The following is a 24,561-nucleotide window of genomic DNA, read 5'->3' on the forward strand; positions in this document are numbered from 1 at the left end:
GCTCCGATGGAAGGATTAAAAGGCAGAAGTCTACGTGACCATCATCATCAAGTCCTTCTGTGAGAACCCTAAATCCAAAGAGGACTGTTTCATTTATGTTAGATAGAATGCCCAGAGGGGACTGGGCAGTCTAATGGTCTGGAATCCCTACAGATTTTATTTTTTTCTCCAGCCGTCTGGAGTTTTTTTTTGTTTTTTCTGTCCACCCTGGCTATTGGACCTTACTCTTATTCTATGTTAATTAATGTTGAGTTATTTTATTTTCTTATTTTGTCTTTTATTCTTCTATTCTTTATTATGTAAAGCACTTTGAGCTACTGTTTGTATGAAAATGTGCTATATAAATAAATGTTGTTGTTGTTGTTGTTGTTTATCCTTGTAATTTCAGTTTTAATGTACTTAAATGCATTTGTATGTCAGAGAGTAAGAAATGTCCAGTGTACATTTTTCATCATTGACCTATCCTGTTTGATATTAAACCACAGGAGTCTTATGTTATACTAAGGTTGTTATAATATTAAGAATTGTGTCACTGTATCTGTTTTAGATCTCTTTAAATGTATTTTTCATTCTTTTTCTGTATAACATGCCATGAAGAGCTGAGCCAGCTTTAGCACAGGGTGTCAACTTTCAGAAGTGCTGGGATAGGCAAAGCATAAAGATAGACAAGAACAGCTGTTGTCAGCCCTAAAAGGCCTAAGTGTTATATGATCTGACTGTCTGCTGCTTAGCCTAAGTTTGTCTACCTTGTTGGGCATTGTACTGGGGGATGTGGTCGTGTGGACACAATATAAAAGAACGCTGGAACCTTGCCAAGCTTTGAAGACCTGTGGGAGTGGAAGCTATAGACTCCAACGCCACCTCCGTTGTGACAGAAAAAAGCCATTTCTACACGACCGAATCCCCGCGGTTAGAGATGAAATGTGACTGGTCTTCCCTGTCATTTTAAAGCAACGTAAGCCGCATTAAACAAGCTAAGTATATTCTGTCTTTTCTGTGACTTTGTCGCCGCCTATCGCCGAAAAGCGGGATATCGCCGTTATAATTTATACTTATTTAACTAAAGGGTTATTAAAACGCCGCAATATAAAAGAACATATTTCCACGGAGCTAACACTCCCATCGGAAACATCTTATAATTAAACTTCAATAAAAATATGCTTTTGCTTGACTATCAAACTTCTACTTGTAATTCAAGGTCTTGATATTTTGTATCATATTCTTCCATTAAAAAACAAAATTCTGTAGGTTTAAGCAATGTTATAATTTATATTTTCATTGCTATCTTCTGAATTCCAATTTTTAGTTTACAACACAAAAAAAGAAAATGTAGTGATACAGGAACACTGTACCTCCGTTTCTTTATTTTACAGTCAATATAAAATCTTTATCCTTTTCAACTTTCAACTGAAAACCATCGGTAAGAAAATAACAACAATTTTCTCAGTTTAATTTTATTTTCTGGTACCTGGAACAAATCCAGAAGTGTTAAACCTTGCTCCTCTTCTCTTGTGTTAGTTTAAGTGACAATAGTGTATGCATTTTCTAAACAAGATACTTGCCATTCAAAAGGCACGCCTACACCATAAGCTGTGCTTGTTGGCTAATCAATAGCTAGGCTATATTGGTCTGCATTACTTAGATCTTCGATAAGTTTCCTAAAAAAATAGATTTTTGCTCTTTGAACAAAATTGACATTTTCAATTTTCATGTATGTCAGGTTAAATTTGTTTTTTGAATTTAACAAAAAGAAATTCACTATACTTCACGCAATATTGCTTAATAAATTCCTGAATTGAACTTTACAAGTTCCATCCTTTTCTTTGATGTCTTATTTGAAAAGTCACTTTCTTTTGTTTTACATTGTAGTAAAATTTTTGGCCATTACTCTGAGACAGTCAACATGACAGATTTTGTGGTGACCCAGGATATTTGTTTGTTTCAGCAGAGACATGGCCTTGTTATTCATTTAATAGAATTACATAATTTTCCTAGACCTCTTTAATGTAGTTCTGGGTCATGGAGGGCTGAAGCCTGTACAGGCAGCAGCAGCCAAAAAGACGGGAACTAACCCTGGACTATGTGCCGGTCCATTACAAGGCCCTTTCATGCACACAGGGCCAGTTTAGTGAAATTAACCTGAAATGTAGAATGAAGACCAGAGTACCCAGTGAAAAACCTACACAGACAAGGTTGGTGTACAAGATTTTAGCAAAAACATCATTATTTTAATGCACAGAAGTTCTTCCATAGTTCCTAAACATCCTGCATTTGAAATTAGTTTTTTTTCCAATTTCTTCCTGTCTTCATTATTTGCTGTAGGCCAACAAACTTTCTGTCTGGTTAGGGCTTTGATCCCCATGTAGGCTTAAAAAACTGCACTGAACTAAAAAGGATGTATGAAAATGCTTTCTTTTCATAGACTGTTTTATGTTAATGTTTTGGGCAAGAGTTTGATCCTTAATACAATTTTTACTACCATTGCCTAACAAACAAAATCTGTTGGAGGCCTACATGTGGCTGCATGTTGAGAATCCTGGAATTGGAGTGTGTGTGCAAATAAAAAGCATGTTCTTTTGTAAAGGATGTTAAGGTATGTCATCTGTGACTGTGGGAAACTCTGACTGGTTCCCAATCTACTTATTCTGTGGTTGAGCTAAAAGTTTAGGACATACTCTTTCAAGTCTTTATCACTTGCAAGAAATGATCTAGATGTGTGTGTTTAGTATTGTTAATCTTAAAATTTATAATAACTGGTGTTTTGAAACTAATTTAGAAGGAAGAAAAGAGAAAAGAAATGTTAAAAAATGGTTCCTTTTGGAAAATAACTGTTTCAAAACCCATTTATATACTGTACATTATAATATTTTCAATCGAAACAGTGAAAAAACTACTCATGTTAGGAGTCTGTAAAAGCATAATATGTTTATGAGCATATAGTAAAGTAAAATAAAATATTGTAGTGATTTAAAAAAAAATCTGTTAGTGTACGGGATATAACTTTAAAAGTTTCAGCTGACAGATGTCAGGTAATAAATTTTTAGCCTTAAGTCTTGTGAAGCTGAACAGGAGTGCAGTGGGGAAGTTGTAACATGAAGCTCCATTCTAGGTTGTTTTGCATAGTTAGCTTTTAGTCCCAGGGAAAATATCCTTGAGCTGGGTATGGGAAGGTTTTTTTTCTGCTTATTAGTGACTAGCAAAATAACCGCGCTTCACAGCAGAGAAGTAGTGTGTTAAAGAAGTTATCTATCCCTGACCATCTCATCTTCGTTGTCAACCATTGTAAAGATAACAGGTTTCATTCATCGAAGTGATCACTACCCAAATCAGTACTTGTGAATCTAAGATGTTCAACAGGCATTCCAGGTATTAAGTTGTGGATTTGCCTGCGAATATTTAGCAGCACCGCGTCTATGAACGTAAAAAAGTTTCTCTCACACTTTTGCTGAGTTTGTGCCAAACACTATTCTATCCCTGACCATCTCATCTTCGTTTGTATAAGCACAGTCCTTCACCAGCAATTTTAACTCCCATTACAAAGTGATCAAAAGTCTCGTTTATACCCTGCGTCCTATCAGTAAACTTGTATCTTGCGAATATCGTATTCGTCTTAGGCATGACAAATGCCAGCGGCAGCGTGTCTATGAACTCAATTTAAAGTTAAGCTTTACACCTTGCTTTCCTATATGTTTGCATAAGCACAGTCCTTCAGCAGCAATTTTAACTTCGTTACAGCAATTTTAACTCTGTTACAAAGTGATCAAAAGTCTTGTTTATACCCTGCGTCTTCTCATTAACCTTGTATCTCGCGAATATCATATTCGTTGTAGGCATGACAAACGCCAGCGGCAGCGTGTCCATGAACTTAATTTAAACTTAATGTTTACACCGTGCTTTGTTTCTGCAGTAGCTGCACTTATGAATATGCTTGTATACGTCACTCACTTCATATTCTTTTGCTGCCTTCTCAATTGTGTAATTTGTTTTTTGTTCAGCGCTCTTTGGAGCTCTTGTTTGTTCTCTGCGTACTGCGTTCACAGTCAGTTCACGTGAGCCGCTCGGAGTACATGCATCGAAGGTTCTCAGCTGTGCTTGTGCTATCTCGTGCAATCTTGCGATGTCCACGGCTTTATTTAATGTTAGCTAAGACTGGCACTTAAAAGTTTCTCTCGCACTTTCACTGAGTTTGTGCCAAACACTAGTCTATCCCATGACCATCTCATCTTTGTTTGCATAAGCACAGTCCTTCACCCGCGAATATTTAGCGGCAGCGTGTCTATTGGATTGCTGCTGACTGACGGCCTTATATGGGGAGGCACTCAATTACGTGGGAGGCGACTGAGCTGCAGGCTATGGCTGTATATATGTAAGTAAGTAAGTTCCAGTTATGACCGTTACGTGTAGAATTTCGAAATGAAACCTTCCTAACTTTTGTAAGTACTCTGTAAGGAATGAGCCTGCCAAATTTCAGCCTTCTACCTACACGGGAAGTTGGAGAATTAGTGATGAGTGAGTGAGTGAGTGAGTGAGGGCTTTGCCTTTTATTAGTATAGATAATGATGCTGTAACATTTTCTGTGTTTTGCTTAACTGTTAAATTTCAGTGCATCCTGGTAGGAGTGAGCAGAAAGGGAGCCAGATTATTTGCAAGAGGGAAAGAAGAGAGCAGTTTTCTCTTTGTTTTAGGAACAGAGATTAGCAGATGGGGAGAAAAACTAGGCATATCATTTTTTACAATATTTGTAACTTGTATATTGAAAAAAAGTATGGTCTTGGGATATTATATTTAAGAGTTAGCTGTAAGGATCTTTAATGAAATGGGCACCCAGTGATTTTCCATATGCTGGATACTACATTTTAATTAGGTTGGAATATATGTTAATTTCATATAGCTATGAAATAGCTTTAAATGGATACCTATATCCATTTAATGGTATCCCTGTCTTAAAATATATTTTACTATAATACTAAATTCTGTGTGACTGGTAAGGAAAACTTTTCTGAACCTATTATGGTAGACCTTTTGTTTTAGAGAATTTTTATCTAAGATGCGGGGGCATCTTAAGAGTGCATACTGCTGCACCACCATGCCACCCAAGTATATAATATACAGTAGTATATAATTGTTTTAGTTTATCTTAGTGGCAAAGTTGCATTTCTTTTGTTTTTTTTTTTTCAATTTTTTTTTACTGATCCACACTCAGATTACTACAAACTGAAAATCTGAACATTCAAAATTTCAAAGGACCAAATTATTCTAGTTGGTCATGTAACTGTCAGTGTAGATGAAGACAGTGGTAACAATGGAATCCCTCATGGCTGACTTAGCGTAAGACCATTATATTATGTCCATCTATCCATTGAACCAAATAAATTTTATTTCAGAGTTGATTCCACCAAAATGATATACAGTGCCCCACAATATAATATATAGTGGAATGCATGGGGTCCCCAAAGACTCTTCTGCAGAGCTTTAATTTCTTTGTGAATCTGTTTCCTCACCATCCTTGGCAATTGGCTTTAGATTAGATAATCTCTGGTGGAATAAAATAAACATCACTTTCCTGGAGAATGTCAGGCATCTGTACTCCCACCTTCTTAGAGTCTGTTTGTTGTATTTTTGGCATTTTATGTGTGTTTTTTTCTTCATATCTATCTATTTTAATGTTATGGCAGTGACACATTTATTTAGTTTTATTTTTTGGATAACTGTTAACATTTTCTGACCATTTAACCTAGCTTTATTCCTTTGAGACTAGGTGCGAACCTAAATTACGTTTTATTATCTCAACTTACTATATTTTTTCTCATTTTCTCGCCTCCTGTAATTACTACATTGAAACGCTGTATAGAAAGTTCAGTCAATGAAAAGCCCAACGTGGAATTGATACAGGAAAAAAAAAGCCAAGTGATTTTTGTCTGGACAACACAAAATTTTATTTCCAATGTGAGGTGGATGGTACTGACAGCAGAGAAGTTGGATTTTCGAAAAGAAGTAACAATGGACATGATGTCCAACAATATCATTGTTGAGGAGATGTCTGTGTGGACAATGAAGTCTCCAGCAATTTCCAGCTATCGTGCTCAGCTCCAAAGAAAACTAGATAGATAAATAGATTGATAGATTGAAAATTTTTAGCCCCCAAGTGTAACTTTGGCTTTTAGCAGAATCCCAGCCAATGTAGCATCTTTTCTTGTGTAAGTGAATTTCATGAATTAGTTAATATCAAATATAATGTATAAATTATGTTGTTTTTCTGAAATCAGTAACATCTCAGAATATAAAAAAATGACAAAAAAGTATTACATTAAATGTTCAATAAACACACATACTCAGAGGGGAAAATATCTTCAGCTACTGGATATTTAATCAGCAACATCTACTACATATTAAAATGCTAAGTCTGTGTGTGTATATATGTATGTCTGGTTCCTCTGAGCAATCTTATTGGGCAGTATGGCTTTGCTTCAAAATAGGTGTCTGAGAAGCAGGCTTCGTTGGAACTCTCAAGAGAGGGAGTGCCAGTCAAGAGAGTTTCAGACACACAGGGTTACTGAGGAAAAGCACTGAAGGTACACGTAAAACAAGAGACAGGAAATATTTTTAAATTTATTCTACTACTTGTCTTTGACAGCTAATGTTGCTTGTTACTTCATAAAATGTAGTCCATCTGCACATACTCCATCAAGTTTGTGAAGAAAAGCATCATTTTTTGTGAACAGTGTCTTTAATTAGTATAAGGACATGATTTGTTTATTTAATAGGAAAACCCTGAACTTAAAAAAAAAATCACAAAACAATAGCACCTTAGATCAAAGTAATTTGAATCATTAGATTTAGTCAGTCAGTCAGTCATTCTCCAACCCGCTATATCCTAACATAGGGTCACGGGGGTCTGCTGGAGCCAATCCCAGTTAGCACAGGGTGCAAGGCAGGAACAAATTTAGAATCCTAGTACTTCCTGTCTTGCTATATGGATGCAAGACATGGACGTTATCCATTGCCATGAGATGAATATTGGACTCCTTTGGAACTGTGTCTCTTCGGAGAACCCTTGGGTACCGCTAGTTTGACTTTGTGTCGAATGAGCGGTTGCTTATGAAGTCCCGAATGAGACACATTACCTGCATTGTGTCAGTTACCACACTATGGCCATGTGGACTGATTCTCCGAGGGTCGATCCGGCTCACAGAAGCTTTATTGTTGTGGACCCAAGTGGCTGGACCAGGCCAAGGGGACGCACACATAACACCTGGCTGTGGCTGGAGGTTGAGACTAGACCATGTGTCTTCCTGGGGGGTTGTCAACCAGGATCCCGAGCTGTTTCGTCATGTGGTGGGTGCGACAACATGCTCTGCCAGTGCATGCTACCCAACCTGACCTGACCTGGAATCTGAAAGCATTCAATTTCCAAATCCAGCCATTCATATTTCCATATTCCATTGCAACCACTGATTTGCTCAGTTGAATATACAGAACAATGACTTAGTTCTTTTATTTTATAAGTTCACTAACTCCCTTTTCTACACTGATTAATGGGGACACCTCACAGGGCGCCATTCACTTCACTCCGCTCATGGGGCCTGGTCACTCTGTCTCCTCTCTCATATGCTGATGGTGCTGTTGCTGTCTGGTTTACTCCTGACTGTCTTTTTTCTTCTTATTCAGTAGTCTTCCCCTCACTTCCATGCAGGTTCCCATTATAGCCTTAATTGGGTACAGGTGCTGCCCTCCACCTGCTCTGAGGTATGAATTAAGTACCTGACTGACCCGCTCGCATTTGCATGTGATGCCAGAAATAGACAAGTAACCCAATCAACCTTGGAGCAGCGATGGCGCATTCACCCGTGCACCTGCACCCATTTGTAGCCTGCACACTCTGGGACTTAACGATTATTTATTTAAAATAGTGCTTTGCCACAGACTTCTTATTACACAGTTCCTAAAATATTGAATCACAGTAGTCTTTTCCCAGGCATATATTAAAGTAAAAACCATTTTAGCATATAAAATATTGTACACTGTACTTCATTATGTGCATTTTCATAAAGTGGAACAGGAATATTTGTGAAAGAGTAAAAGATATGTCTATATTCAGTTGTTGAAAATAATATAAATTGCAGAATGCAGTGGAAGGTTTACAAATCTCATTAATAAAGCCTATTAAATTTTCTGCTGACATCATTTTATGTTCTTAATTTCTTCAACATTTAATGCTCTATTTCATTAAATACATTTTAAAAAGAATGGTTTTGACTTGAATGCATAATTACTAAAATCAAAAGATGCATTAGTGAATCAATTAGCGAGTCAATGACCCAGGGAGTCGGTTTGTCAGTGGAACAGTGATTGATCTGGCTCATTTACAAATTTATTTAGCATTTCAGTACATCACTACAATGGTGGTGTTAATATTCAGAAACTGTAATAGCCACAATGAAAAGATTTTTTTTACATTTTGTGTGAGATGGTGGCCTTGGGTAGTGATGTTTTATCTTTCTTTGCAAAATAGAATTGTAGATAACTATAGATGTTATGTCAGGGATTAGCCACCCTGACTGGTTGTGCAACGCAAATGTTGCCTTCTTAGGACACCTGCCTCCTCTAGAATTAGAAACATTAACATATAGGAAGGAAAATTTCTGCAAATCTATAGACCCTTACACAGAATCTTAAATTAGTCAACATGCCACCACAAAAACCTTTTATATTACTATTTTAACTGTATCCATTTCCTTTTGAAAAAGAGAAAGTGGGGTAAACAAAGCAAAGGCTGTGAAAATACATTAAACACTCTTATTTACTATAGCTCTCTGAAACCAACATACAGTTGTGCTTGACAGTTTCTGAACCCTTTAGAATTTTCTATATTTCCACATAAATATGACCTAAAACATCATCAGATTTTCACTCAAGTCATAAAAGTAGATAAAGAGAAACCAGTTAAACAAATGAGATAAAAATATTATACTTGTTCATTTATTTATTAAGGAAAATGATTGAATATTACATATTTGTAAGTGGCAAAAATATGTGAGCCTTTGCTTTTAGTATCTGGTGTGAACCCCTTTGCAGCAATAACTGCAACTAAACTTTTGATCATTCCTGCACACCGGCTTGGAGGAATTTTAGCCCATTCCTCCGTACAGAACAGCTTCAACTCTGGGATGTTGGTGGGTTTCCTCACATTAACAGCTCGCTTCAGGTCCTTCCACAACATTTTGATTGGATTAAGGTCAGGACTTTGACTTGGCCATTCCAAAACATTAACCCTATTCTTCTTTAACCATTCTTTCGTAGAACAACTTGTGTGCTTAGGGTCATTGTCTTGCTGCATGACCCACCTTCTCTTGAGATTCAGTTCATGGACAGATGACCTGACATTTTCCTTTAGAATTCTCTAATATAATTCAGAATTCATTGTTCCATCAATGAAAGCAAGCTGTCCTGGCCCAGATGCAGCAAAACAGGCCCAAACCATGATACTACCACCACCATGTTTCACAGATGGGATAAGGTTCTTATGTTGGAATGTAGTGTTTTCCTTTCTCCAAACATAACACTTTTCATTTAAACCAAAAAGTTCTATTTTGGCCTCATCCATCCACAAAACATTCTTCCAATAACCTTCTGATTTGTCCACATGATCTTTAGCAAACTGCAAATGAGCAGCAATGTTTTTTTGGAGAGCAGTGGCTTTCTCCTTGCCATGCACACCATTGTTGTTCAGTGTTCTCCTGATGGTGGACTCATGAACATGAAAATAAGCCAATGTGAGAGAGGCCTTCAGTTGCTTTGAAGTTACCCTGGGGTCCTTTGTGACCTCACCGACTATTACACGCCTTGCTCTTGGAGTGATCTTTGTTGGTCGACCACTCGTGGGGAAGGTAACAATGGTCTTGAATTTCCTCCATGTGTACACAATCTGTCTGACTGTGGATTGGTGGAGTCCAAACTCTTTAGAGATGTTTTTTTAACCTTTTTCAGCCTGATGAGCTCCAACAACTCTTTTTCTGAGGTCCTCAGAAATCTCCCTTGTTTGTACCTTGATACATTTCCACAAACATGTGTTGTGAAGAGCAGACTTTGATAGATCCCTGTTCTTTAAGTAACACAGGGTGCCCACTCACACCTGATTGTCATCCCATTGATTGAAAACACCTGACTCGAATTTCACCTTCAAACTAACTTCCTAGAGGTTCACATACTTTTGCCACTCAAAAATATGTAATATTCGATCATTTTCCTCAATAAATAAATGATCAAGTATAATATTTTTGTCTCTACTTTTAGGACTTGAGTGAAAATCTGATGATGTTTTAGGTCATATTTATACAGAAATATAGAAAATTCTAAAGGGTTCACAAACTTGCAAGCACAACTGTATGTCAATCTATACTAATAAAAGGCAAAGCCCTCACTGACTGACTGACTGACTGACTGACTGACTGACTGACTGACTGACTGACTGACTGACTGACTCACTCACTCACTCACTCACTCACTCACTCATCATTAATTCTCCAATTTCCCGTGTAGGTAGAAGGCTGATATTTGGCAGGCTCATTCCTTACAGCTTACTTACAAAAGTTGGGTAGGTTTCATTTCGAAATTCTATGCGTAATGGTCATAACTGGAACCTATTTTTCTCCATATACTGTAATGGACATTAGCTCAAAGGCTGTGGGGGGGTGGAGTTGCGTGTGACATCATCACGCCTCCCACGTAATAACGTGAACTGACTGTGACCGCAGTACGTAGAAAAGAAGGAAGAGCTCCCAAAGAGCGCTGAAGACTATGGCGGCGCATGCGTCACGCGAGGCTCAGCGTCTCTTCAGATTTTGCAAAATAGCAGTGTTATTCCTGCTCATCTCGGGTCTGTTCGTTCAGAACAGCTTCGCTTTTACATCCTACACCCGACAAGAGCTTTTGGATATTGATCTACACAACTCGGGCTGTTTTATTAGCAACCTTCATCTCATAAGAAGAACACCTGACGCTTCGCAGGCTACCCGGCCGACCGGAAGTACTCGAAGACGGCGCAGAGACCGTAAACAAAGGGGGAAACGCGGAGGGCTAACAGCTAAGCTAAGGCTAACACCACATCGGCTATCCTTACCCAGTATTTTCCTTGCTAATGTGCGGTCCCTGGCGAATAAAATGGACGAGTTGCGACTTTGGATCACCGACAATAGGAGAATACTGGACTGTAACATCATGATATTCACAGAAACATGGCTACACAGCGGTATACCTAACGATGCTATAGAGCTAGTCGGGCGCCACATTCTCCAGGCGGACAGAACAGCTGATGATTCCGGTAAGACAAGAGGCGGAGGATTGTGCATTTATATTAACAAGGCTTGGTGTACAAACTCTGTCATTGTTGGAAAACACTGTTCAGCTGACCTTGAGTATCTCATGGTTAAGTGTAGACCATTCTATCTGCCGAGGGAGTTCACCTCCACTATAATAACAGCTGCATATATCCCACCGGATGCTAATGCTAAGCTTGCTATGAAAGAACTCTATGCAGCCATTAGCAAACAACAATCTGCTCACCCTGAGGCTGCATTTATTGTAGCAGGTGATTTCAACCACTCCAACCTAAACACGGTGCTACCTAAATTTCACCAACATATCTCCTGCCATACCAGAGGGGATAAAACCTTGGATCATGTTTACACTAACATTGTTGGAGCCTACACAGCTACACCCCTCCCCCACCTGGGACAGTCTGATCACCTTTCTTTATTTCTCACCCCCAAATACTCATCACTTATCAACCATGTGAGACCAACAGTGAAGACCATCAAAGTGTGGCCAGCGGGGGTTGACTCTACACTCCAGGACAGGTTTAAGGACACAGACTGGAGCATGTTTGCCTCTCAGGCCACCTTCGACTCACAAATAAACATTGACTACTACACACACTCAGTACTGGAACACATCAGCACCACAATTGACAGTGTTACCACAGAGAAGCGGATCACAACGTACCGAATCAGAAACCATGGATGAACAGGGAAGTGCGGCTTCTGCTAAAGGCACGTAACAATGCCTTCAGATCAGGTGACACACAGGCCTACAGTACTTCCAGGGCAGAACTGAAGAGGGGCATCAACAAGGCCAAGCTTAGCTACAAACTGAAGGTGGAGGGCCATTGTCAACTCTGACCCCCGACGTATGTGGCTGGGCATCCAGGCCATTTCTGAGTATAAGTGCGGCACTTCCACACAGACAGCCATGGATATGTCCTTCCTCAATGAGCTGAACGACTTCTACGCTTGCTTTGACAAGGACAACAAGGAAAAGTCCACCATAACCCTACCCTCTGATGACTGCCATACCATCACACTCACCCACACGGAGGTTCATAACGCACTAAGCTGCATTAATGCTCATAAGGCTGCTGGCCCTGATGGCATCCCTGGACGTGTCCTTAGAGCATGTGCTGAACAGCTGGCAGGGGTCTTCACGGATATTTTCAACCTGTCCCTTGCCCAGGCAGCAGTGCCAGCATGCTTCAAAACCACCTCCATAGTGCCAGTGCCGAAACACTCATCACCAATGTGCCTGAATGACTACCGCCCTGTAGCACTCATGCCCATAGCTATGAAGTGCTTTGAGCGACTGGTACTGGCACACCTCAAGACATGCCTGCCCCCCACACTGGATCCTCACCAATTTGCCTACCGTAACAATAGGAGTACAGAGGATGCTGTATCCACAGCGCTTCACGGTGTACTCTCACACCTGGACAATAAGAAAACCTATGCAAGATTGCTGTTTGTTGACTTCAGCTTAGCATTTAATACAGTCATCACTTCCAAGTTGATCACTAAACTTGTGGATCTTGGTTTTAATAATTCTATCTGTAATTGGATCATGGACTTCCTGACCAACAGACCCCAGCATGTCAGGTCTGGCCATAACTGCTCTACCACCATTACACTCAACACTGGCGTTCCACAGGGCTGCGTGTTGAGCCCGTTCCTCTACTCCCTTTTCACTCATGACTGCAGGCCCATGTATGGATCCAATTCCATCATCAAGTTTGCAGACGATACCACGGTGATCGGTCTCATCAGTGATAACGATGAGTCTAAATACAGGGAGGAGGTAAAACACTTAACTGCGTGGTGCGCTGAAAATAACCTGCTCCTGAATACCACCAAAACCAAGGAGCTCATTGTGGACTTCAGGAAGAAGTTGGGAGACACCCACCACCCCATTCACATCAATGGCATGGCTGTCGAACGGGTTTCCAGCTTTAAATTCCTGGGGATACATATCTCGGAGAACCTGTCATGGACAAACAACACCACCAGCCTGGTCAAGAAGGCCCATCAGCGCCTCTTCTTCCTGAGGATACTGAAGAAGAGCCAACTATCTGCTGTCATACTGGGCAACTTCTACCACTGTGCGATAGAGAGCATCCTGACTAACTGTATTACAGCCTGGTATGGGAATTGCTCTGTTGCTGACCGCAAGGCATTGCAGCAGGTGGTGAAAACCGCACAACGCAACATAGGGACTCCACTTCCGGTCATTGAGGACGTTCACAAGAAGAGATGTTTACGCCGAGCTCGTTGCATTCTTAAGGACTCCTCTCATCCAGCCAACAAACTCTTCCAGCTCCTCCCCTCCAGAAGGCGCTACAGGAGCCTTCCAACTAAAACCAGCAGGTTTAGGAACAGCTTCTTCCCCACAGCAGTCACACTTCTGAACTCAGTCCCCCGTTGAACCTTCACATCCACACACTTAATCCTCTACACTACTCCTCCTCCCTTCCTTGTACATATCTGTACATACCTGTACACACACAGCACACCTGTACATTGTACATCATATATCATATATTGTACATCTGCATATATTACAATACTCATAGTATTACAGCACATACATATCACATCTGTATATTGTACATCTGTGTATATAAATAATAGTACTTATATTATTACTGCACATACATAACACACCTGTATGTTGTACATCTGTATGTATATATATATATATATATATATATATATATATATATATATAGTATATAGTATTATAGTACATACAAATACATGTATAGGTACATAAATGTATATTGTAAAATATGTATATTTGCCATCCGCATTTAGAACATTTGTATATCTATTTATATATATCTATATATCTATTCCCATCTTCACTGTGCTCTTAACTGTACATATCGTATTTAACTGTATATATCGCATTTAACTGTAAATAATATGCACATATTATATTTATTGTACTTCTGCTCTTTGCACTTCTGATTAGATGCTAAACTGAATCTTGTTGCCCTGTATTTATACATGTGTAATGACAATAAAGTGAATCTAATCTAATCTAATCTAAGAAAAATGCGGAATACTATATTCGCGAGATACAAGTTTATTGAGAAGACACAAGGTATAAACAAGACTTTGGATCACTTTGTAACGGAGTTAAAATTGCTGTAGCGAGAAACTTTTAAGTGCCGGGTCTTAGCTAACATTAAATAAAGCCGTGGACATCGCAACATCACACAAGACAGCAGCTCACGTGAACTGACTGAACGCAGTACGAGTGATCACTTCCATGCATCAAACCTGTTCAAAAAACGCATTACAAAATTGACAAGGTGGGAAAAGAATATGCTCCGAGCTGAGATCCACAGCTAATGCGGTCTTGCGGAAGCAACTTCATCATGCTGCCACCAAATACTCACAGAAAAATCCACAAGTTTATACACACGCTGTCTCTAGAGTTTCTCCAAACTCAATGTATTCCTTGCATCCCCGTTATACCCTCTGATCTCTCATTTCAATTCAAATGCCTCAAATTTCCAGTATGGCTCTGCTTCACGATGACAATTAATAAGTCTCAGGGACACACCCTAAAAAAGGTTGCCATTGATTTGAGGCAACATTGCTTTCCTCCTGGACAAAACTATACGTTGCATTCTCAAAAGTAATCTCAGTGCACAGCTTGGTCATATTACAACCTGACTGCTGAACTAACAACGTGGTATACAAAGAGATCCTTAACAGATAGTTATTGATATATTTTCCCTCAGTTTAAAAAGGTTTTCTTTTCTTCTTAATAAAAATTTAAAAGCAGTTCTTTGTCACTGCGAAGTGCAGGGATTTTGCTATATACAGTATATATATATATGTAGATATGTATGTATGTATGTATGTAAGTGTATATATATATATATGTAGATATGTATATATATGTGTACAGTAATCCCTCCTCGATCGCGGGGGTTGCGTTCCAGACCCCCCTGCGATAGATGAAAATCTGCAAAGTAGAAACCATATGTTTCTATGGTTATTTTTATATATTTTAAGCCCTTATAAACTCTCCCACACTGTTTATAAATATTCCCCGCAGAGTTATACAGCATAATCCCTTTGTATTCTCTTAGATATTAGGTAAGATTCATTGAAATTATGTATATAAACACACTGTTTATATACAGTAAACCCTAAATACTATTTTAAAGATATCGAGCGTCTCTGATATCACATATGTTACAGCCATTACGATAGACATGCCACCAGCAATAAATACGTACAATGCAAGAAAAATAGTATACAGTAAACGTGTGTACAGTGACACTAAATGTGTGTACATGTACTAAGTACTGTAAGTAGAAAATTAATTATGGTTACTCACCAACAATGACACGATGCCTTGTCCGATAACAATGAGTTTAATTTTACTGCACAACAAAGGAGAGCGTTACAGCCCTTAAAGGAGCCACTTCAGACGATTGTTTAGCACTGCCGTTGTTCTTCTTCTGGCAGTCTTCAATCCAAATCCCTAAAGCAGATTCCATCCAGACTACTGCCTTATTACATCCACTTACAACTTGTTTTGCATCCTGGTTAAAAGGACACTGCGGCTGTAGATCTTATATTCCTTTCCTACTTTTTAAATAAAAAGAATCGTAGCCTTCAACAAATCCAAAACGTTTACCTTTTCCTCAGAACCCGCAAAGTAGCGAAAAATCCGCGTTATATATTTAGTTATGCTTTCATATAAAATCCGCGATAGAGTGAAGCCGCGAAAGTCGAAGCGTGATATAGCGAGGGATTACTGTATATATATATATATGTGGATATGTGTATATATATATGTGTGTATATATGTAGTGTGGTCCCCGGCCGGGACGCCCAGGAGGACCAGAGGAGGGCTTGTGCCTCCTCCAGACCGCAAGGGGGCCTCCATCCTGGTTATGTGGGGGGCCACGGGTAGAGGGCTTGGAAGCCCAACCCTGTAGGGGCCCGTGGCCACCGCCAGGCAGTGCCCAGGTGCCTGAGGAACCCTGGAGCCCAGCACTTCCGCCACATCAGGAAGTGCTGGGGAAGACGACAGGGGACACCCGGACGGCTTCCGGTGCGCAGCCGGCACTTCTGCCACACTGGGGTGTGGCTAAGACTGATTGCCGGGAAGCAGCTGGAGCCCATCCGGGTTTCTATAAGAGGGGCCAGGAAAGAAAGGCACAGGAACTGTGAGCTTGGACTTTGGGGGATCGGTGCAGAAGGCACTGGGGTTTTGTGCACGTGTGTAAATAATTATTGTAAATAAATAGTGTGTGGTGATGAACAATATGATGTCCGTCTGTGTGTGTCCGGGCCAGCGTTCACAGTAGATATGTATATACTGTATATGTAGATCTGTATATATATGTATATATGTGTCTGTGTGTATATATATATATATATATATATATATATATATGTGTGTGTGTGTGTATGTATGTGTGTATATATATATATATGCATATTTATCTGTATGTATGTATGTTTATATGTATATGTCTGTGTGTATGTATGTATGTATATGTATGTGTATATATATATGTTGATATGTGTATATATGTATATATATGTAGATGTGTATATATATATAGATATGTGTATGTGTAGATATGTGTATATGTAGATATGTTTATATGTGGGTGTGTCTGTGTGTGTGTGTGTGTATATATATATATATATATATATATATATATATATGACAGCAACACTCATAACAGTGACAAAACAATTACATTGACAATCATGTTACGTTATTTTTAAAATGTTTCCTTTTCTTTTTCATAACTTCTTTAACACACTACTTCTCCGCTGTGAAGCGCGGGTATTTTGCTAGTTAGTTTATATTACTGGATGCAGATTTAATCTATACTAATAAAAGGCAAAGCCCTCACTGACTGACTGACTGACTGACTCACTGACTCATCACTAATTCTCCAACTTACCGTGTAGGTAGAAGGCTGAAATTTGGCAGGCTCATTCCTTACAGCTTCCTTACAAAAGTTGGGCAGGTTTCATTTCGAAATTCTACGCATAATGGTCATAACTAGAAGCTATTTTTCCCCATTTACTGTAATGGAGTTGAGCTTGAAAGCCGTGGGGGCGGGGTTTCGTGTGACATCATCACGCCACTCACGTAATCACGCATTACTTAGAAAACCAGGAAGAGCTACAAAAAGCGCTGAAGAAAACATGCATTATATAATTAAGAAGGCAGCGAAACAATTAGAAGCGAGCGAGTGACATATAAAACCATATTCAGCGGCTCACGTGAACTGACGCAGTGCGCAGACAAAAACTAACAGTTCCAAAGAGTGCTGAACAAAAACCGAATTACACTGCTACGCTCAAATAGACAAACCACACGCCGTGGCGCAATAGTAGAACCTGCGCCGACGTCCAAGGTTTCGATTCCCGAGAGGGGATGCACTAAGTATGTACGCGTGCTTCTCGATTCATTTTACCTTCGCATCCCCCTTCGCATGTTTGAGACATATGAAAAAATATGCGGTTAACGCAGAAAGACAGATCACCAATTGAAGCTTCATGAATAATGGATACTTTATTCGAGATCAATGATTGTTTTGGTAAAGCCATACTCAGTGTATTCATTAGATGAACGGTAAAAAAGTAAGAGCGAGGGGAGGGTAACTTATTGAGGCACACAGGCAAAACCACAATAGCACGCGGGCTCGATGTACTGTAGTGCGCGTCAACTCGATCTGAATTGAGTGATCACATTCGAAAAAATATTTCTTTTCGTTTTATTTAGTCCACATGTGTCAAACTCAAGGCCCACAGGCCACATCCGGCCCGGCGTGTAATTATATTACGGCCCGCGAGATCATTTTATATACTGTATTATTGTTATTAATGGCCCGGGGATATGAAGCGCTGGTAACACAATAAACTACAGATCCCATAATGCAGCGCTTCAGCTGCCTTGCCGAACACTTACCGCGTTAATCAAGTCTAGCTTATGATGCTGCAAGTTATTGCAAAGCTAGCCCACACGATGCCAAAGAGAAAAGGTGATTCTCAACATAGAGCCTTTAAAAACCGATGGGAGGCTTAGTATACAGTATGTTTACTGACATTGCCGGTAAACCCGTGTGTCTCATTTGTGGAGCTAATGTGGCTGTAATTACAGAATTTAATCTAAGACGGCACTATGAGACAAAACATCAAGATAACCTGAAAGACCTGAATGCAATTCACAAGATACAGAAAGCAGAAGAGTTAAATAAGAATCTGACACTTCAGCAGACGTTTTTACCCCTACAAAATCACAAAGTGATTTCAAGTGAAGCTACTTTTATGGGAGACACAAATGCACCAGTGCAACTTGCCCCACTTTCCCTGTTGCCAAGTAATGTTGAACCAAGTCTGCACAACGGTGTTCCCAAATACACACTTTGCTGATAAACTCAGTGCACTGCTCACTGATTGTCAGAATGAGTCTCTTTAAAGCCATCTGAAAGTTATTCCTCATTTCCTTACCAAACACCTCCTACAATTCACTTTGGTCACTGCCAGTATTTTTCAGTCATATCTGAAGACCCTTACGGCAGCAAAGCCTTCTCAAGCACTGAATGTGCTACCTTTAAAAAGATCAAATATTATGAATAGTGTTTTGTTGCAACACAATAGCTTCAAGTTGGGGGATTATGTAGCTCTCAATAGTCTCTCTTGTGGGAAAATTCAAAAATAGTAGATACATCAGAGCTTAGTTCCAGAGCCAATGCTATATGCTGAGGGATGTTTCACTATATCTTGTATATCTTATTCAACATTCCACATGAGCACTGGCTCCTTCTCTAAGAGAGAAACTACATTTCATGCCCCAAGAGCAAATTTTAACCTCTAGCATGTGTGGATCTGTCATATTTATGCCTATCATCCAACTGACATTACAGCTATCCCTCCACCATTTACCTTGCAGGTGGTGGGCCCACATATCAGCTCCACTTGACTTTATAACACTAGTGTTTAACTTCCCACAGATGCTTTGCCAAGGGTTTCTTTTTTTCAGATGACTCCTTGTCTTTAAATTGTTCTTTTAAGTCCCTAGGTTACCTTCTACACATGTCCAGGGAATGCTTCAAGGTTATGGTTTTCTTGGGTAATGTCTCAAAGTTTCTCTCCTCTATTCTTTTTCTATAAAATTCATTCTTCACTGGGAAAAATGCCTTTTATTCAACTTTTCTACTATCTCTTTTTCTTCCTTCCAGCAGAGGCTCTGATCATAATTGCTGAAAAATTTACTTTAGCCTCCTGCTAGAAATCACCACATTGTTTTCCTTTGATTCTTAGCAAGTCTCCCTTTTAAGTGTTAAATTAATGGAATTATTTGCTGCACAGATCAGTGGTGGGTCCAGTTCTTGTATTTTAAATATGCAGTCCTCTCTATGATTTTTCCGCAGCCATATAAAGGGAAACTGTGATCCAGTGTCCAAATAGTGGTTCTTTTGACACTTCTTTCTCTCATTCCCCTTGCTTCTTTTTAATATTATTGTGCCCCTTTGCCATATCTGTTCATATATCACGCAACGTGTTACAGGAGGAGTGTAAAATAATACACTTAATCCCCAGGGATACCCAACAATGCAACTTGGTGTGAAAATGGCACCAGAACCAGACTCAACCTAAACCTAAGTTCTGCCTGATTATGCTGGTATACACACAAGATACGTTTACAAATACACACTACTTTATTTCATTAAAATCCATATACTAGAAAAACGTCACAAAAAAACAAGACTTTAGACAAAGATGGCCATGGAACACTGGAGATTTCTACCGTAGTTCTAGGCTACTGGTTGGTGCAGCCGCAAACGCTCTTCACCTAGTGTTGCCGGTGCATATACTGGCAGTTAGACCTACAAAAAACAGATAGATGATCTCCCAGTAAAACAGAAACATTACAATTAAAGTGTCATACCAGACTGAGCAAATTAGTGATTTCTATATAGTTAAACTTATACAAGCATCTCCCTATTCAAATGTTCACTTCAACCAAAAAACTGCACAGCAATCAATAAATAAAATTAAAAGTGAAGGGGAAAACAAAAAGAAGAAAAAAATCAATATGCACAAACGATACATTAGACAGTTCTGTAGAGGTTTTAATTTTCTTCAGTTATATCTCTAAACAAGAAAGTCGATGCCTGTTGTTTTTTAAGAAGTGTACAACTCCCCACAGAAAACCAATACACCATATCCAAAAAAAAAAGCAGAAAACTTAACTTGATACATGGAGAAGTGCTGAGTTACTCCCCCCAATTCGCCTTTAAGCATCCATACATTGCAAACCATGTCTGTTCAGCTTGCAAGGATGTAGAGTTGTTGTGCTAGACATCATCCAGTCTCAATGAAACACCACTTTTCTTGTTTCTCATTCACAAGCTTGTCCAGGTTGTCTGCGCTGCTTTGGATTTTCTACCTAAGCACAGAAAGGAAAGTTATTTCTCTGTGCTAGCTGTCCAGTTCAAAGCAGCTCCCCTAGAAATCACCCTATTCCCCCACACTTGTCCTCCTGATATACCTCAAATTAAGCTTCAGAACCGTCACAGAAAGCACAACCCGCCCACCCTTATTATCCGATGACGTTCTGTGTTTCTGATTAAAACATAAATGCCCAAATTGCCTAAAGGAAATAGTCAAATATAAAACACTCTAAAACAGGCAATACTCATAGTTGCTATCAATACATTTAAAATAAATAAAATGATTTGTTTAACTCACGTAACCATATTCCCCCAGTTCTTACATTTGAGACCTTTAATGACCTCTTGGGCACAGCCATCAGCAGTGTGTCCCAAAGTGAAAAGAGTTGTTGATCTTGTTGAGAGGTTTACTTACCTTGGCAGTGACATTTATGTCTCTGGTGACTGTTCCTATGAAGTCAGTAGATGGATTGGGAGAGCATGGGGGGTCATGAGGTCGCTGGAAAGGGGTGTGTGGCGCTCCCGATATCTATGCAAAAGGACGAAGGTCCAAGTCTTTAGAGTCCTGGTGCTTCCTGTCTTGCTATATGGCTGCGAGACATGGACGCTATTCAGTGACCTGAGACGATGACTGGACTCCTTTGGTACTGTGTCTCTCTGGAAAAGTCTTCGGTACCGTTGGTTTGACTTTGTGTCAAATGAGCGGTTGCTCATGGAGTTCCGAATGAGGCACATTACCTGCATTGTGAGGGAGCATCAGTTATGGCACTACAGCCATGTGGCACGTTTCCCCGAGGGTGATCTGGCTCGTAAGATCCTCATTGTTGGGGACCCGAGTGGCTGGACCAGGGCAAGTTGTTGCCCACGTAACACCTGGCTGTGGCAGATAGAGGGTCATTTCCAGAAGGTGGGACTGGACAGCGTGTCTGTCTGGGGGGTTGCAAACTGGGACCCAGAGTTGTTTCATTGTGTAGTGGGTGCGGCAATGCACTGTACCAGTGCATGCTCTCCAACTTGACGTGACTTGACTTACATTTGACACTTACAAGGCTCAGGTGGGTCTTTTACTATTCTAATATTTACTGTGGTTTGCTATGTTTGTTAGTAACTTTCATTTCACCAATAAACCTTATTTACAGAAATAAACTCCATACTGCTTTTTCGGTTTGAGTCCAACTGTGGTATTTCTCCTGGCTATGAACAACACAAGCCTCAGGCTTGGTTCTAGGTCTTAGTTTAGGTATCCCTGTTACAAATGAAGTTTGATTCAATTACTTTAAAATCATCACAGAAGATTTATTTTTAGATTGCCTTTGTTCTGACCTCTTCCCCCAGATCAATTTGCCATGAGTGATGCTATCACGAGCAGAGGGCACCAGACAAAACATTCCTAAGGCTACTTGAGGCACCCAAACTCTGTACAACAGCAACTTCACAATCCTCAATGGGGGAAATAATTGCTGTATACTGTATTCGAATTTATAGTTTGGTAGCAGAAATTAGAGTTGAGTGAATGATCAATTTCTCTGAATCAGTAACTCAAAGCGAGTGCCAGAAAAACACAGTAATTTGTTTCTGAAGCATTTTTTTTAATTAAGCAGATTTTCATAGCGAAGCTGAACTGTTGCAAGTAATTACAACTCACTGTATGCATATTTAAATGTATAATCAGTACACTTTACCATACACTCATTTTATAAGTATTTAAATATGAAGATATACTGAAACTATAAAGCACTATATAAAACATTGTACAGATATTAGCTATTATACTTAAGCTGTATATTGTTTGTAAATGCTTTCCAACAATCTGTTCATTTAGATGGACTTTCTTTTAAAGTATTTTAGACACATATTGAGAAAGTTTAACAGTAGTTTGTTGATGCATTTTGAGCAGTAGTATAACACCACACTGTGTTTGCCACCAAAATAATATTTCCCTCTAAGGATCACTGAAGTAGAATTTAGTAGCAACCTGTTTTGTTCTCTTCATTTTCTTCAGGATTTATGCACAATGATGATTCATTTTATTAATGGTGTCTACAGGTTATGATGTACCTTAATTGAAGGAAGTACACAAGTTTGTGCTCCTTGTAACCAACTGAGTTTTTATCAAAAGGACAGGTGTAGGATAATTTTTCATGAAACTGAATGGATTAAATGGCAGATTTTGCACTTTATACCCAATCAGTTCATAGATTTAACCCTTCATCAGAAATAAAGACTAATCATTGGTTATTTATGTGAATATAACAATTTTAAAACCCAATGGTCTATGTCATCCAGTCCTTCTCATCTTTCTAAAATAATTGCCCATTACACCATATTTTAATGATTCATTTCATGAGCTAAATATTGTAAAATTTGAAGCAATTGTCCATTATTTTCACAAGACTGCAATTTGTCTTGCCTCTAATAACAGATTATCTTCTATGGCTCTGAAAGATTTAGCGTTTCATATGGCCTGAAATGTCAAAATAATGACAAATGGTAAATGTATATTTTATGAAATATATCTCAATATATGGTTTCAGCAGTGTCACCACTAAAACTATTAGGTTTTAATAATCTGTTGAACTGTTTTATTATCCATTTAACAAGAGATGCTTGTATTGCTGCTTAATAATCTTGTCACATGTACTATTATTTATCATAAGTATACATATAGAAGAGTAGCACAGAAATAGAGCTAAAGATCTCGGCTTAGACTTCAGCAAACTGACATCTTTATGCTTTTCAAAGAGTAATAGGGTTACATGAAAGTGTATTTTTTTCCCTCAGAGAGGATAATAAGGTAGCTTATAAAGAATCACATCTACAATGTGACCTTCAAAAACTGAAAGCATATATAAGCGTTAAACAAGTATTTATTCATCTTTTACTCTGAATTTTCACACCCAGAATTTGGGTGGTTCCCATGGTTAGGCACCCCACTGTTAAAATCTCATTGGTGCTTTATGTCAAACATCAGTACTTATTTAATTTATAGGAAAGAAACACATATACTGTAATCAGTGTGGCCAATGCATTTTTGCATTTCTTTTCAGTTAGTTATTTGGGGCTTGTAAAATACAAAATACCCAATAAGATGTGGGAAATCTAAGGGTATCACTATTTAAATGCCATTGAATGGGCTAAAGGATAATGCAGTAATCATACTTGTTGGGCAGTACTGAAGAGGATTGTGGGTGATGCTTGAATAAACTCATGAATAAAATCATTTTCTGATTGCTGGGTTATTTAAGATGGTAAACTGGAATGGAAGGAGTGAGAGGTGAGGTTTATGGTATCACTCTTGGTTGTGTTCTCATGATCTGAGGATGGAATTAGAAGACGTGTTAAGTGTCTGCATAGTATCTGTGATAAAGAAGACTCTCCACAAAATAGAAAAAGTTTTGGGGATTGTCCCCATATATTGTCGTCCAGACAATTGAAATAAAGAGATTGATTGAGAATGACTTTGCAGTACAAAATGAACAATTTACTGTAGACAAGATGGTGTTTATATAACAGAATGTATGATGGGAGAGGAAATGGTTGGCTGGAAATGACCATTGGAGGCGGGAACACGGAACCAACATCATAATGAGTAGACAGAAGTAATGGATCGTGGAACCGGAAGCGACGTCATTTGAGTGGAACCGGAAGTGATGTTATCGCGGCCATTTTGAACCCGGAAATGGAGAGGTTTATTTTTCTTCCAGTTTTCTGTAGGTAGAAAGAGATTCAGGTAAGTACCACATGACAGTCCCTTGTCTCGCGATATTTCACTCATCTTTGGGCTTATTGAC

At 39.1% G+C, this 24,561-nt stretch overlaps 1 long non-coding RNA gene across 1 annotated transcript in view; it reads left to right on the forward strand.

The window, feature by feature from the left end:
• The first annotated feature begins 782 nt into the window (after positions 1–782).
• Positions 783–24,561, forward strand: part of LOC120543145 — a 51,224-nt gene continuing 27,445 nt past the window's right edge. Inside the window, exon 1 of the long non-coding RNA XR_005636298.1 lies at positions 783–955. This is a non-coding gene — a long non-coding RNA (uncharacterized LOC120543145). The remainder of the gene's footprint in view (positions 956–24,561) is intronic.

This window comes from Polypterus senegalus, chromosome 13 (genome assembly GCF_016835505.1).
Source record: "Polypterus senegalus isolate Bchr_013 chromosome 13, ASM1683550v1, whole genome shotgun sequence".
NCBI classification, from domain to species: domain Eukaryota; kingdom Metazoa; phylum Chordata; class Cladistia; order Polypteriformes; family Polypteridae; genus Polypterus; species Polypterus senegalus.